The sequence below is a fragment of the Microtus pennsylvanicus genome, chromosome 14 (genome assembly GCF_037038515.1).
Source record: "Microtus pennsylvanicus isolate mMicPen1 chromosome 14, mMicPen1.hap1, whole genome shotgun sequence".
Classification (NCBI taxonomy): Eukaryota; Metazoa; Chordata; class Mammalia; order Rodentia; family Cricetidae; genus Microtus; species Microtus pennsylvanicus.
Genome location: NC_134592.1, coordinates 4910349 through 4924120, shown reverse-complemented (window position 1 = coordinate 4924120; position 13772 = coordinate 4910349). Strand labels below are relative to the sequence as shown.

Here is a 13772-nt window from a genome sequence, read left to right as displayed (position 1 = left end):
CCAACTCCAGACAGCCTGGGAAGTAACATGCATAGGACCAAATTAGTCCCTCTGAATGTGGTTGACAATTGCATGGCTGGGGCAGACTGTTGGATCACTGGCACTGGCACCAGGATTTATTCCTACTGCATGTACTGGATTTTTGAGATCCTATTCTCTTGGAATGTGTACCTTTCTCAGCCTAGATAAAGTAGGGAGGGCCTTGGACCTTAAACAGGGCAGTGTGACTTACGCTCTCTGAGGATTAGATGGAGGTGGATAGAGAGGTTATGTGGATGGAAAGGTAGGAGGGGAGGGAGTGGGAACTAGAATTGGTATATTTTTAAAACATCAAATAAATTAAAAAATATTTCCAGTATCATTCAAGTTCCTCCAAGGCTCAGAGAACACTGAAGAAGAGGGAAGAATGTAATGAATGGAGCACAGGGAGGGGTGCTGTGAAATGCTGTCTTCTGGACATGACATGGATATCACAGCCATGGACTCATAATGGCTGCTGTTGTCTGTATAATCCTAACTAGGGCCAAGCCAGCCAAAGACCTGGTAGATAGGGCTGATAATTCCTTGGCCCTACCTCTTACCGAAGAGTGGTTGGAAATATATTCTTCTGGACAAGGCATTGAGTCACACATTTTTGAGGGTATGGTCACAAGTATGTTTCCTATGTTGCAATGCTTGGGTTCACACCATGCAGATATGGCCAGCACTAACTGTGCTTATAAAAGTGCAAGGTTGTTATGGCCCCATTTTTGGAATGTGTGGGAGGAGCTTGATGGGAAAATATCACATGTAGAGATCCTAAAGAATAAAGAAAATTAGTATAAACTTTATAGCTGAGATTTAAAAAAATAATTCAGAAAGGAAATGATTAAGGAACACTGGTAAATATCAAATAACTTGGTAGGCAACTTTATATGGGACCATCTTCCCATCCAACTAAGAACTGGTGGGGTCCTCAGTTATTTCTAAACAAAAAAATCTATTTGTAGATAATTCTATACATTATTTGTAAAAATCTCTTTTCATATTTGTTTAGTTGCTACTTTGCTCTAAGGTGACATTATCCCATCGTCAATCAAATTAGGGGAAAACATTTCATTCTATCTCTAAATTTTAAGAACTCATGCTGCAATAACAATTATTCTGGTGTTAGATTATACATATGTGTCATCTAAGGGTCGCCTTTTCTTTAAAATTATCTAGACCAAAACAGAGGACATATTGAAGAGAAGAGAATTTCAAGGGCGTTTCTATAAACATTTGTTACATTCCTTCTACTCCAGAGAAAAAACTTTGTGACTATTTGTTCAATAATGTATTTACCTTTATGTGATTATGTGAATTTTTTATTCACATAATCTTTTATTTTATTCATATTGGGAGACACTCCAAAAAAAGTTCTGAATATTCTCCATCAAAGGTAAAATCCTTGGGGATAGAATAGAGGTGTTGGTTCTGATATATTTTAGGCATAACAACCTCTGTTGTCTCTCGCACATTAGCCCAGGATTCTTATTAACTCTTATAACTTATAAGGGCCCATTATTGTTGTCTATGTTAGCCATGTTGCTTGGTACCTTTTTCGGCAAGGCAGTCATATCTTGCTTGTTCTATGGCTGCATCAGGACTGCAGACTCTGACTTTTCCCCCAAATTCTCCTGTTCTCATTAACCTGCCTGTACTTCCTGCCTGGTAGTCCTGCCTATACTTCCTGCCTGGTTACTGGATAATCAGCATTTATTTAAAATATAATTGACAGAATACAGACCATTGTCCCACATCAAAACTCATTAAGAATTTTACTCTGCTCATCCATTTCAGGAGCAGCCATGGAGGTTGATCCTCACAGTGACCCTGGAAATATGACAGTGGAACCTGTGGGTTCAACATTGTTTGCAGTTATTCAATTCATGGTTATGCGTTCTGCTGTCAGGATTGTAAGAATTTAGTCAATGTGGTCTCCAAAGCTTTGTCACACACTATTGGTGTTAATGCCTGAATTTCAGGAGACTCCTCAGCCTCACATGAAAAGATTCTCGATTACTTTTTAAACCTGCCCCAAGCCTATGTTCAGTTAACATGAAGCCCACAGGAAACATGGCTTCCCGGAAGGATACATGTCTAGCTCGCACATGAGAAACCAGGCCTGTGTCTAAGGAATCCAACTTGTTAGATTTCTTTGTTTTTAAATTTATTTATTTATTTATTAAAGATTTCTGCCTCCCGGCCACCGCCTCCCATTTCCCTCCCCCTCCCCCAATCAACTCCCCCTCTCTCATCAGACTGAAGAGCAGTCAGGGTTCCCTGCCCTGTGGGTAGTCCAAGGACCTCCCACCTCTTCCCAGATCTAGTAAGGTGAGCATCCAAACAGCCTAGGTTCCCACAAAGCCAGTATGTGCAGTAGGGTCAAAACCCAGTGCCATTGTTCTTGACTTCTCAGCAGTCCTCATCGTCCTCTATGTTCAGCGAGTCCGGCTTTGTCCCATGTTTTTTCAGACCCATCTGGCCTTGCTGAGTTCCTGGTAGAACATCCCCATTGTCTCAGTGTGTGGGTGCACCCCTCGCGATCCTGAGTTCCTTGCTCGTGCTCTCTCTCCTTTTGTCCCTGATTTGGACCTTGGGATTTCAGTCCAGTGCTCCAATGTAGGATTCTGTCTCTGTCTCCTTTCATCGCCTGATGAAGGTTAATATCCAGGAGGATGACTATATGTTTTTCTTTGGGTTCACCTTCTTATTTAGCTTCTCTAGGATCACGAATTATAGGCTCAATGTCCTTTGTTTATGGCTAGAAACCAATTATGAGTGAGTACATCCCATGTTCCTCTTTTTGGGTCTGGCTTACCTCACTCAGGATAGTGTTTTCTATTTCTGTCCATTTGCATGCAAAATTCAAGAAGTCATTGTTTTTTATTGCTGAGTAGTACTCTAATATGTATATATTCCATACTTTCTTCATCCATTCTTCCATTGAAGGGCATCTAGATTTCTAAATTATTTCACATCTTATCCTATTGAAAACAGTAGAATCAGTTCTTCCCTGTGTGATGGTCTCCATTTCATTTGAATCAAATACAGGTTTTGAGTACACCTAAATTTAAATATATACATCACAGTTGAAAATACTCTTTTGTATTTGAACAATTCAAATATGTCTAGAAACTACAGTTATAGAGAAATTTTCTGTGTGATTTACAAGGACAGCTCAGTCATATGGATTGTAGCCCTTCATGTCCCTCTGCTCATGTTCAGTGTCACTTTGACATGCTAGCTTTCTTCTTGCTCCTTTCTGTTCATAAGGACTCCCTGCAGGGAGGTTTGTGTCTAGGTTCATATTTATTCTCCTTAATGTGCATTTTGACACAGTAATACTCGTTTGTATCATAAACTTTCAGACTATCTATTATGAGGTATAGAATGTTCATGTAATTGTCTCGAGATATCGCAAATTGGTTTTTGACAGAATTTGTATGCTTTTTGAGACACCATTATTACATGTATGAGATCTACTCTAGTCCCTTCCCTGGAGCACTGAAGAACCAGTGCACATAGTAATCACTGAAGGTGAATCTAGGAAAGTTGCAAGGTTGCTCCAGGATGCAACAATTCTCTCCCAGGCTCTACTATCTGCACTTCTCACAGGATACCTGCAAATACCAAAGTTCTGTTCAGTTGACTGTTAAACATGGCTACCTTACCTCTCATTCATATCCAATTACAAACTCAGCATCTCTTCTTTGTCCTAAATTGCCTTGTAAGAGAGCAACAGGAACAACATAATTCATACTCTATTCCATGTTGAATGGTCTATGTTCAGTGTTTATCACTGAATGGACAGACCTGGAAATCGTAGACTGGGATCCTCTTCCAGAGCTGCAGGTCAAGACTGGGCTGATTTTCCTGAGCAGAATGAGGTCCTGTTTGCATTTTCCTGATATGTATATTTTCTTGACATAAGCTCAAAAGGGAGGCTTTACTCAGCAAAGATAGTGGTCACTGTAGCGATGACCTAATAATTCAAGAAAACCTACCCTCTATACACTTATGAGTGAGTACATACCATGTTCATCTTTCTGGATCTGGATAACCTCACTCAGGGTGTTTTTTCTAGTTCCATCCATTTGCATGCAAATTTCAATACTTCATTGTTTGTTTGTTTTTAACCACTGAGTAGTACTCCATAGTGTAAATTTTCTGCATTCTTGGGTTGAGGGGCATCTAGGTTATTTCCAGGATATGGTTCTTACACATAATGCTGCTATGAACATAGTTGAACAAATGTTCTTGTAGTATAATTAAGCATCTTTAAGGTTTATGCCCAAGAGTGGTACTGCTGTCTCCTGAGCTAATTTGAAGTGGATAATAGCTGTAAAGCAAAGGATAATAAGCCTATAGTTCACGATCCTAGAGAAACTAAGTAACAAAGTGAACTGTAAGAAAAACATACATAGATCCACCTGAAAAGGGTAAATACACAAGATTGCCTGATAAAATTGGGGGCATGGGATGGGGTGGAGAAGAGAGGGAAGAAGAAGGTAAGAAGTGGAGAAGGGGAGAGGGAGGAGAACTTGAGAGAAAGGGTTAGCCAAGATGGAGGAATGTCAGAGATAAGATCAAGGAAAGAGATATTTTGATTGAGGGAACAATTATAGGACTAGCAAGAAATTGGAAATAGAGAAATTCTCAGAACTTCACAAGGATGACCCCAGCCAAGACACTAAGCAAGAGAGAAGAAAGGTGCCCAACATTGCCTTGTCCTGTAGTCAGATTGATGAGTATCTTAAATGTCAACATAGAACCTTCATCCAACAACTGATGAAAACAAGCAGAAACATACAGTGGAACACTGGCCTGAGCTCCCAAAGTCCAATTGAGAAGTGGGAAGAGTAAAAATATGAGCAAAGAGATAAGACCATGATGGGGACACCCACTGAAACAGTTAACCTGAGCTACGGGAGGTAACTAACTCCAGTTGGATAGGGAAGAAAATAGAATAGGTCCAAAGAAGACCCTCTGAATGTGAGTGACAGTGGTAAGACTGGAACAGACTGCAGGGCCACTGAAAGTGTCACCATGATTTATCCATATTTCTTGGCTTTTTGGGAACCCATTCTCTTTGAATGGATACATTGACCAGCCTCTATATGTTAGGGAGGGTCTTGGACCTTCCCCAAAGCAATGTACCTTACCATTTCTGAGGAGTGGGTGGGTGTGGCATGGGGGGTATGTGGAGGGAATAGGATTAGGGGAGAGTGGGAATTGGATTAGTATGAAAAAGATTGTTTTCTTTTTTTAAAATATAAAATAAATTAAAAAAGAAAACCTACCCTTAATGTGGTTGTGTCCTGAAAAAATTCAGGACTCAAATATCCCAAGGCTCATTTATATCATTATGGCTCCTAGATAAGACAGTTACATGTTTCCAGTTCAGCAATGAAGCCTAGTTCTCATACAATCATGTGTACAATTATTGAAAGCACCATGATATAATTTTTCATCAGAAGATAATCTGAGTCATTGGAACACCATTTTCTGTAATTCTTTTCTAGATGTTTAGGGAGGCCACAGGCCTTTTCACAGTTTTGTCATTTCAAATTGCTCCCTTGGGAAATATCAGGGTGAAATTTTCCCATGCCGTGTCTTATTTTAAGTTTATCCTTACAATGTTGCCTAACACTACATTTTCAGACAATGTAGGATCCTATGGTGTACCTTGGGGAGGACATGACCTCAGAGTATGGCCACACCAGGAGTCTCCTTCTTCATCACACATACGTATTTATCCTTAGATCCACAACATTGGCGTATAAAAAACACCAAATAGGAAGGAAAATATCACAATGTAGTTAATAATTTACATATTTGCATGCAAGGATCATAGACTCTTTGACTCTTTATTTAGTTCAATATATATTTCATAGCATTTTTTGACATGAAACTCTGGTGATGAATCCTCTATCTACTCTATAAAGAGGACAGAGTAAAAAGCTGGTGGACTGATTCCAAAATTGTGGACTGGTCCCCACATTTGGGTGCTAGATGATTATGGAAGTTACAAAATAATCCCAAACTAGTTCAGAATTATGTATAATAAAAGGTTATTTATTTAGGGGAGACTCACAGATAACATCCTAGACAACAGCCCTCAGCCTGCATGAGGAGCAGGAACAGAGTCTAAGAGGCAGAAGAGAGAGCTGGAAACAAGAGAGCAAGTGCACTCTTTACAGCTGTGTTTATAGTATAAGAGATCATGTCCAAGTGGGCTAGTATCTTAAAGGCTATTGGCCAAAGGAGCTCCCACAGCAAAATTCCTTCCAGCCTGGCTATAATCTGCCCTGCCATAAGCCAAAGCAACTTATTTATACAAAAAAATCCCACATCATCTCCTCTTTACTGTTTAGGTATAAAGGAAGTTTGTAACTTCAATATATTAATATTTACAACAAAACAGTTACCAAACAAAAATTATAGTTATAATATTTAGTCTATTTACATTTAGCAAATTAAGGAAAATATTTTACCCTCTGTCCTGTCTTTGCAAGTCTAAAGTTTTGTATCTAATTTATCTTTTTTTTTAAATTAAAATTTTCCACCTCCTCCCTTCCTTCCCTCCTTTTCCCTCCACTCCCCTCCCCCTCCCTCTCCTGTCCAAAGAGCAGTCAAGGTTCCCTGCCCTGTGGGGAGTCCAAGGTCCTCCCACCTCCATCCAGGTCTAGGAAGGTGAGCATTCAAACAGACTAGGCTCTCACAAAGCCAGTACATGCAGTAGGATCAAAACTCAGTGCCATTGTCCTTGGCTTCTCAGTCAGCCCTCATTGTCCACCACGTTCAGAGAGTCCAGTTTGATCACATGCTCCATCAGTCCCAGTCCATCTGGCCTTGGTGAGCTCCCATTAGATCAGCCCCACGGTCTCAGTGGGTGGGTGCACCCCCCACTGTCCTGACGTCCTTGCTCATATTCTCCCTCCTTTTGCTCCTCATTTGGACCCTGGGAGAGAAGTGCAGTGCTCCAATGAGGGTCTCTGTCTCTATCTCCATTCATCAACAGATGAAGGTTCTGTGGTGATATGCAAGATATTCATCAGTATGGCTATAGGATAGGGCCATTTCAGGCTCCCTCTCCTCAGCTGCCCTAGGAACTAGCTGGGGACATCTCTCTGGACTCCTGGGGACCCCTCTAGATTCAAGTCTTTTGCCAACCCTAAAATGGCTCCCTTAATTAAGATATCTACTTCCCTGCTCCCATATCCACCCTTCCTCCATCCCAACTATCCCATTCCCCCAAGCTCTCCCCATCCTCCCCTTCTCACATTTTTCCTCCCATCACCCCTGACCCCCACCCCACCCCTACCCCCAAGCTCCCAATTTTTGCCTGGCAATCTTGTCTACTTCCAATATCCAGGAGGATAACTATATGTTATTCTTTGGGTTCACCTTCTTATTTAGCTTCTCGAGGATCACAAATTATAGGCTCAATGTCCTTTATTTATGGCGAGAATCCCCTTATGAGTGAGCACATACCATATTCATCTTTTTGGGTCTGGGTTACCTCACTCAGGATAGTGTTTTCTATTTCCATCCTTTAGCATGCAAAATTCAAGATGTCATTGTTTTTTACCACTGAGTAGTGGAGAGGAAGGGAGGAAAGCAGAGAAAAATGTATAGCACAATAAAAATATACTTAATGCAAAAAAGGAGAAAATGTACCTGAGAAAAGAGTAAATTGCTCATGTGGTACAACACACCTCCAACCTCTTCTACAACCAGGCTCTTTGTAAACAGGGGGTTCCTTTGTGTTCTCCAAGAAGATGATGGGGCTTTGCAATGAGGAATCCACCTAGATTGTGATAGTGTCTCTAAGACGACAAACAGTACAAAAAGTTCAGTTCCTGCCTACAAACTACCCAGGACATTCAAATCCCTGCATTCATATGAAACGGACATAAACATTTTACAGAACTTTGAACTCTGAAATACTTACTACTAAAACTGACAAATACAACTAAGATGCACATTCTAGAATGCTTGGCAAAATAGCTCCATTATTGTGAATAGTTTGACTATAGTACATTTAAAATATTTCCTTTTTATTTATACAAAAGAGTGTAATGTTGTGGCATATTTGACCACACTGAAAATCCAAGATTGTGTTACTTAAATAAAATCAATCATATGTCAATATGCAGAGCAAGAAACCAATTGAGTGAAAGTAATTATGGAGAGTGAGGGGAAGTTGGAGAGAGAGAGGAGGGGGTGTGGAGGGAGATGAAGTAGAAGGGAAGGACATCAGGTTGAAGGAGTTTTTTATGGTATAGAGGACAGCATTCTTTTGGCAGAAAGTCGCCTGGTTGATTTCTTGCTTTCTCTGCAGGTTTTTCACTCGAGTATCTCACAGGGCTCCTGAGTCTTTATTGGTAAAATAAAAAGACATAGAATTAGTCAAAACAACATCAACTCTGCACATGACTCCATACTGAGTCAATGGCTATGGGAGGCAAAAGCTCCACTGAGCCATGGCAACAGCAGCGCAGCAGTAGCAGTGGTGGCTGCAGAGGTGCAGGCAGTGGCTGAGGCAGAGATAGGATCAGATGCAGATGCTGTGCTGCAGATATAAAGCAATAGAAACGCCAGGAAGTTTGGCTACCATTTGAAAAATTCAGTAAGTCAGTCAACACCTTTCCAAAGGGAAAAGCCAGAACTAGTCTGTAAACCATAAACATTGCCAGTACATATGCTCCATTGTCGATAACATAATAATATGGGGTTGGGAGGATAAATCAAAAGAAACAAAGTGAAGAGGACAAGGAGAAGTAGAGGAAAACTTTACCTTCAGCTGGTGACTCCTATTCTGAGTGTGGACTCCATGACCTTTCCAAGACTACTGTGTAGTTGAACCACAGCATGTGCTGGAATCTCACTACTCATGTTCAACTCACACACCTGAATGAAAAGGTAAAAATGAGAGCAGACTGCACATATGAGTAACAGTGTCTGCCACACATCTAAAAGATGAAGACAGAAGCTGTTGAGCTGACTCTGATGCTTTGAGAGTCACTGGGAAATTAAAGAAGAATGGGAACTGGAATGTCTTCAGAGGCTTGCTTAGTGTAAGGGAGGCCCTGAGCTTGAAGTCAAATCTTGAATCCCAGCCTTGTTGCTCACCTGACCTCAGAGCAGATTTCTGTGGGCAGACGGTGTTGTGGTAACCTCTACAATGTAAACTATTTATAGATGATGAGAAAGTATGCTTCTCTGAAGCAAGCACAGAAAACACTCAGACATGAAACAGACATGAAACATAGGCAATCCTTCACAAAGACACACATACAAGGGCATATGGATATATGCATTTTAACATCTTATGCTATTTGAAAATTTTTTCCACCTTTGTTATTCATTCTACTTAAAAACAAATCACCTTGCTCATTTATAATGCACTGTGATTACATTGATTCATCCCACTGCCCTTGCTCCTCTTTCTCTCACTCCTTTGACCCTTCTCTCCTTTCCTACTCTCATGTCTCTTCTTTTCTCTTCTCTATCCTTTTTTTGTTTTCCTGAACCAACTCTGTTTCTTTTGTATGCTCATCCAGAAGTGAGATTGCTGGGTCACAACGTTTTGTATAATTCTCTGAAGGACCCCACAGTTTTCATAATGTCTCAGTAGAACCACATCCCCATTTCCACAGCACAGGCACCCTTTCTCCTCCACTCCCATAACACTTGGTCTTATTCTTTCTGTGGGTAAATGGCACTCATTTCATTGTTTATAGGCAACTAATTATTTTGGGTTTAAGATCCATTTCTCTGGTTGTTAGAAATGTTAGTTTTATGCATTTTTCTTCCCACATGCACTGGTCAAGGTGAAGCAACCCCTTCAGAGGATGCAGGGCAGAGCAATGCGTGCTCATGAGGACAACATCTCTCCTCTGTGGGTTTCCTGAACTATCTATTATCATCCTGACTCAGAACTTAGATATCTGAGAGAAATGAGTCTTTCTTGGAAAGAATAATTAAAATGTTCTCATGGTTGACAGAAACCATGTTATAACCTTTAACAGGCAATAGTGATTTTTCAAACACCATATTTATTATTCAATATGAGAAATGTAATTTAAAAATATTACCATTTGAATCAGTCTCACATAAACTACACAAGAACTAGAATATCGGTTTAAATCACAGCATGGGATGAGAACTTTTTAAAAAATACATTGTTTTAAATTAGGGGCATAAGCTTCTGTCTGGGTAGTGTAGTACTCATGGAGATAATCAGGGGGCACAGGGTCCTCTAGACTCACACGTGGTTCTGAGCTGCCTGCATCTTCTATGGTTTACAATCTTCTTTGGCTTCTTCGGGAACTGATGCTGGTCACTACATGGTATCACTTTTGCCCTGTGTGATGATCTCTATTTTTTTCAATGAAAAGCACGTCCTAAATTTAAAAGCAACTATACTGGGGCTGTGAAAATCAAGTTTTTGTCACACAAGAATCCTTCAGTGTATTCTAAACACAGAACTCAGAATCCACAACTAAAAAAAGAAAGAAATGGGTGTGGCAGTCAACCAGGTATACCATATAGGGAATGTGGAGACAGAGCCATCACTGGGACTCAGTGGACAATGAGACTATTCAGTCATTGAGATCCAGGCCCAGAATTCGTCTCAAAACACGGTGTGCAGATTTTTAGAGAAATTTCAGTAAAACACATATTTCAATAAAACACACACACACACATAGAGTAGTGAGAGAGAAAGATTATGAGAGAGAAAGACAGTGAGAGAGACTGAGATAGAGAGAAGTAGGTAGACAGAGAGAGATAAAGGGAAACATTATAATAAATAAACACACACACAACACAACAAAAAACAAAAATTAGAATAATCATTTGGACATTCAAGGATTACTACACACTATACCTGTTGAGAAAATCCCTAAGTGTGATATGGAGAGGCAGAGTAGACACAGAGAAGTCCAGTCTTCCATGCTTCTCTGAGCAGGTTCTTCTTTGACCCTGATTTCTATGTGATCTCAGCGCCCCCTGCTGATTTTTTGTTCCCCACAGGGGTGTTTTTGTCTGAGCTCACAGTAGCATTCACTCATTGTGTCTCTTGCACAGTAATACACGGCTGTGTCCTCAGACTTCAGACTGCTCATTTCCAGGTACAGAGTGTTCTTGGCATTGTCTCTGGAGATTGTGAGCCTGCCCTTCACAGCGTCCGCATGGTAGGTTGTACCACCATAACTAATACGTGCGACCCACTCCAGCCCCTTCCCTGGAGCCTGGCGGACCCAGCTCATGTAATAATCACTGAAAAAGAATCCAGAGGCTGCACAGGAGAGTTTCAGGGACTTTCCAGGTTGCACTAACTCTCCCCCAGACTCCAGCAATTGCACTTCACACTGGACACCTGTAAACACAAAGAATTCTGGTTAGAAAACTGACATAGAACACATTTTTTTCTCTTTCTCGTGTCCACACAACACACAGCCTCTCATCTTTATGAATTACCTTTTAAAATAAGGACAAAGCAAACCAATATGAGCCCAAAGGCCATGATGAGTGGCCTGTGTTCAATGCTGAACCCTGACTGGGAGGACTTGGGAATCCAGGGCTGGTCTCCTCTGCCAGAGCTGCAGGGAAAGGACAGGGCTGGTATTTATGGGCACAAAGAAGCCTTATTTGCATATCTTCCTGCCATAACAGGCTCTATAGTTGGGACTGGGAAGAAGGCAGTACTCAGAGCAGATATAAGACACCGTATACACTGATGAGAGTTATAGGTATTGAAACATTAGCGTAGCTCTATGTACATATTTTCCTTGGTAGTGATTCATCACACTGTTTTTTTCTTCCCCTTTCACTATATGCGCAGAAAATTCCATGTTTCCACACTGTCATGTCTCTTTAGGATCAATGTGAAATTTAAAAGCTCCTTACACAGCTGTGTTTCCAGATATTAGATCTGTCTGTCTGTTTCTGCTGGACATTGCTTCTTCCTGAGGTGATTCTTACTTAGGGTCACCTGCTTCTAGGAAGAACTCCTTCTATGTGACAGGAACACTTGAGACTTTTCTGAATTTCATGCAGTTCTGAGAGGTGCTGCCATAGGGCCCCAGGGATTTTGAAAATGAGATGTTCCTTGTTACTATCTATCTTTCTCTCAGTTATTGCTTTGGAGACATATTTGTATTTGCAGCACTTAGTTGTTGGCTTCCTGAAGTTCTCCCTATGCTTACTCTGTCTTTTCCACCTCAATAACAGGCAACACATGGCTATCTTCATGTTGTCTTAGGTCAGTTTTTTTTTTCGTATTTGTATGTTCATCATAATGGGGGTGTTTAATAAGTTTATTTATTTATTTTGTTTTTTGAGATAGAATTTCACTTTAGTTTTAAAGCCTGACCTGAAACTAGCTCCTGTAGACCAGGCTGGCCTTGAACTCACAGAGATCCACCTGCTTCTGCCTCCTGAATGCTGGGATTAAAGGTGTGTGCCACCACTGCCCAGCTCCAGTAAGTTTTTTACAACAAAACATAACATTTTGTGATCAATTTTGTATTTTCAGAAGACCTTGTTTTTATTTTCCCAAATTCTCATGCTTTCTACCCACTGAGCTGCTTACTCTCATTACACCCAATTTTTCTTTTCAAAACCCCTGTATTTCCCTGTGCTTTTTCCCTCTTACCCTATTTTTAAGATGCTTATCCTGTCTTTACTTTCTTTCTAGTTCCAAGTCTATAAAACAAAAGCCAGAACACCACATAAACAGAGTATCAGACACACAATCTGTATTCTCTATAAGGCAGAAACTGTCTTTCCCAATCTTCAATATGTTGTGTGATATAAGATTCCCAGTACCATTCAAATTCCACCAAGGCTCAGAGAACACTGATGAAGGGGAGGTGGGAAGAATGTAAGGAGTGGAGCACAAGGAAGGGTTCTATGAAATGCTGTCTTCTGGACATGTCATGGATATCACAGTCATGGACTCATAATGGCTGCTGTTGTTTGTATAATCCTAACTAGGGCCAAGCTAGCCAAAACCCTGGTACAGATAGGGCTGATAATTCCTTGTCCCTACTTCTTATTGAGGAGCAGTTGGAAATGCATTTTTCTGGACAAGGTATTGAGTCACACATTTTTGAGGGTATGGTCACTGGTATGTTTCCTATATTTCAGTGCATGGGTTCACATACATGCTCATATGGGCAGCAATAACTGTTCTTAAATAAGTATGAGGTTGGTAGAGTGCCATGTTTGGAAGACATGGGAGGAATTAAACAAAAAGAATAAAGAAAATTAGTAATAAAAAGCTGTATAGCTGAGGCTTAAAACAAAAATTCTGAAAGCAAATGATTAAGGGATATTGATTAAGCAAATGATTAAGTTGGTAGGCAAATTTATCTGGGACCTTCTTCCCATGCAACTAAGAACTGGTGGGGTACTTAACTTCTAAAAAATCAATTTTCAGGTAAATCTATACATGATTTGTAAAATATCTTTTCACACTTTGTTAGCTGTTACTTGACTCTAAGCTGATAATATTCCATCATTAATCAGAATTAAGGAGAAAATTATTCTGGTGTTAGATTATACATATGTGTCATCTAGGTATTCCCCTTTCTTTAAAATTATCTAGAACTAATCAGATGACATACTGAAGAGAAGTAAATTTCAATGTCATCTGTATAAACAATTGCTACTTCTTTTCTACTCCTAGGGAAAACTTTGCTGTGCCTATTTGTTCAATAATTTATTTACTTTAATGT

The 13772-nt window shown here is 40.2% G+C and overlaps 1 protein-coding gene, 1 long non-coding RNA gene and 1 gene segment (V, D, J or C); 1 reads left to right on the top strand and 2 right to left on the bottom strand.

The window, feature by feature from the left end:
• The window catches only part of Tedc1 (tubulin epsilon and delta complex 1), a 520546-nt gene that overhangs the window by 363287 nt on the left and 143487 nt on the right, over nucleotides 1–13772 (top strand). The window lies entirely within an intron of this gene.
• The window catches only part of LOC142835324 (Ig mu chain C region-like), a 248437-nt gene that overhangs the window by 104368 nt on the left and 130297 nt on the right, over nucleotides 1–13772 (bottom strand).
• LOC142835330 (uncharacterized) lies at nucleotides 11109–11621 on the bottom strand. The gene is made up of 2 exons (XR_012907785.1): nucleotides 11512–11621; nucleotides 11109–11410 (listed from the first exon to the last, which is right to left on the bottom strand). It is a non-coding gene; the product is annotated as an uncharacterized LOC142835330 (long non-coding RNA).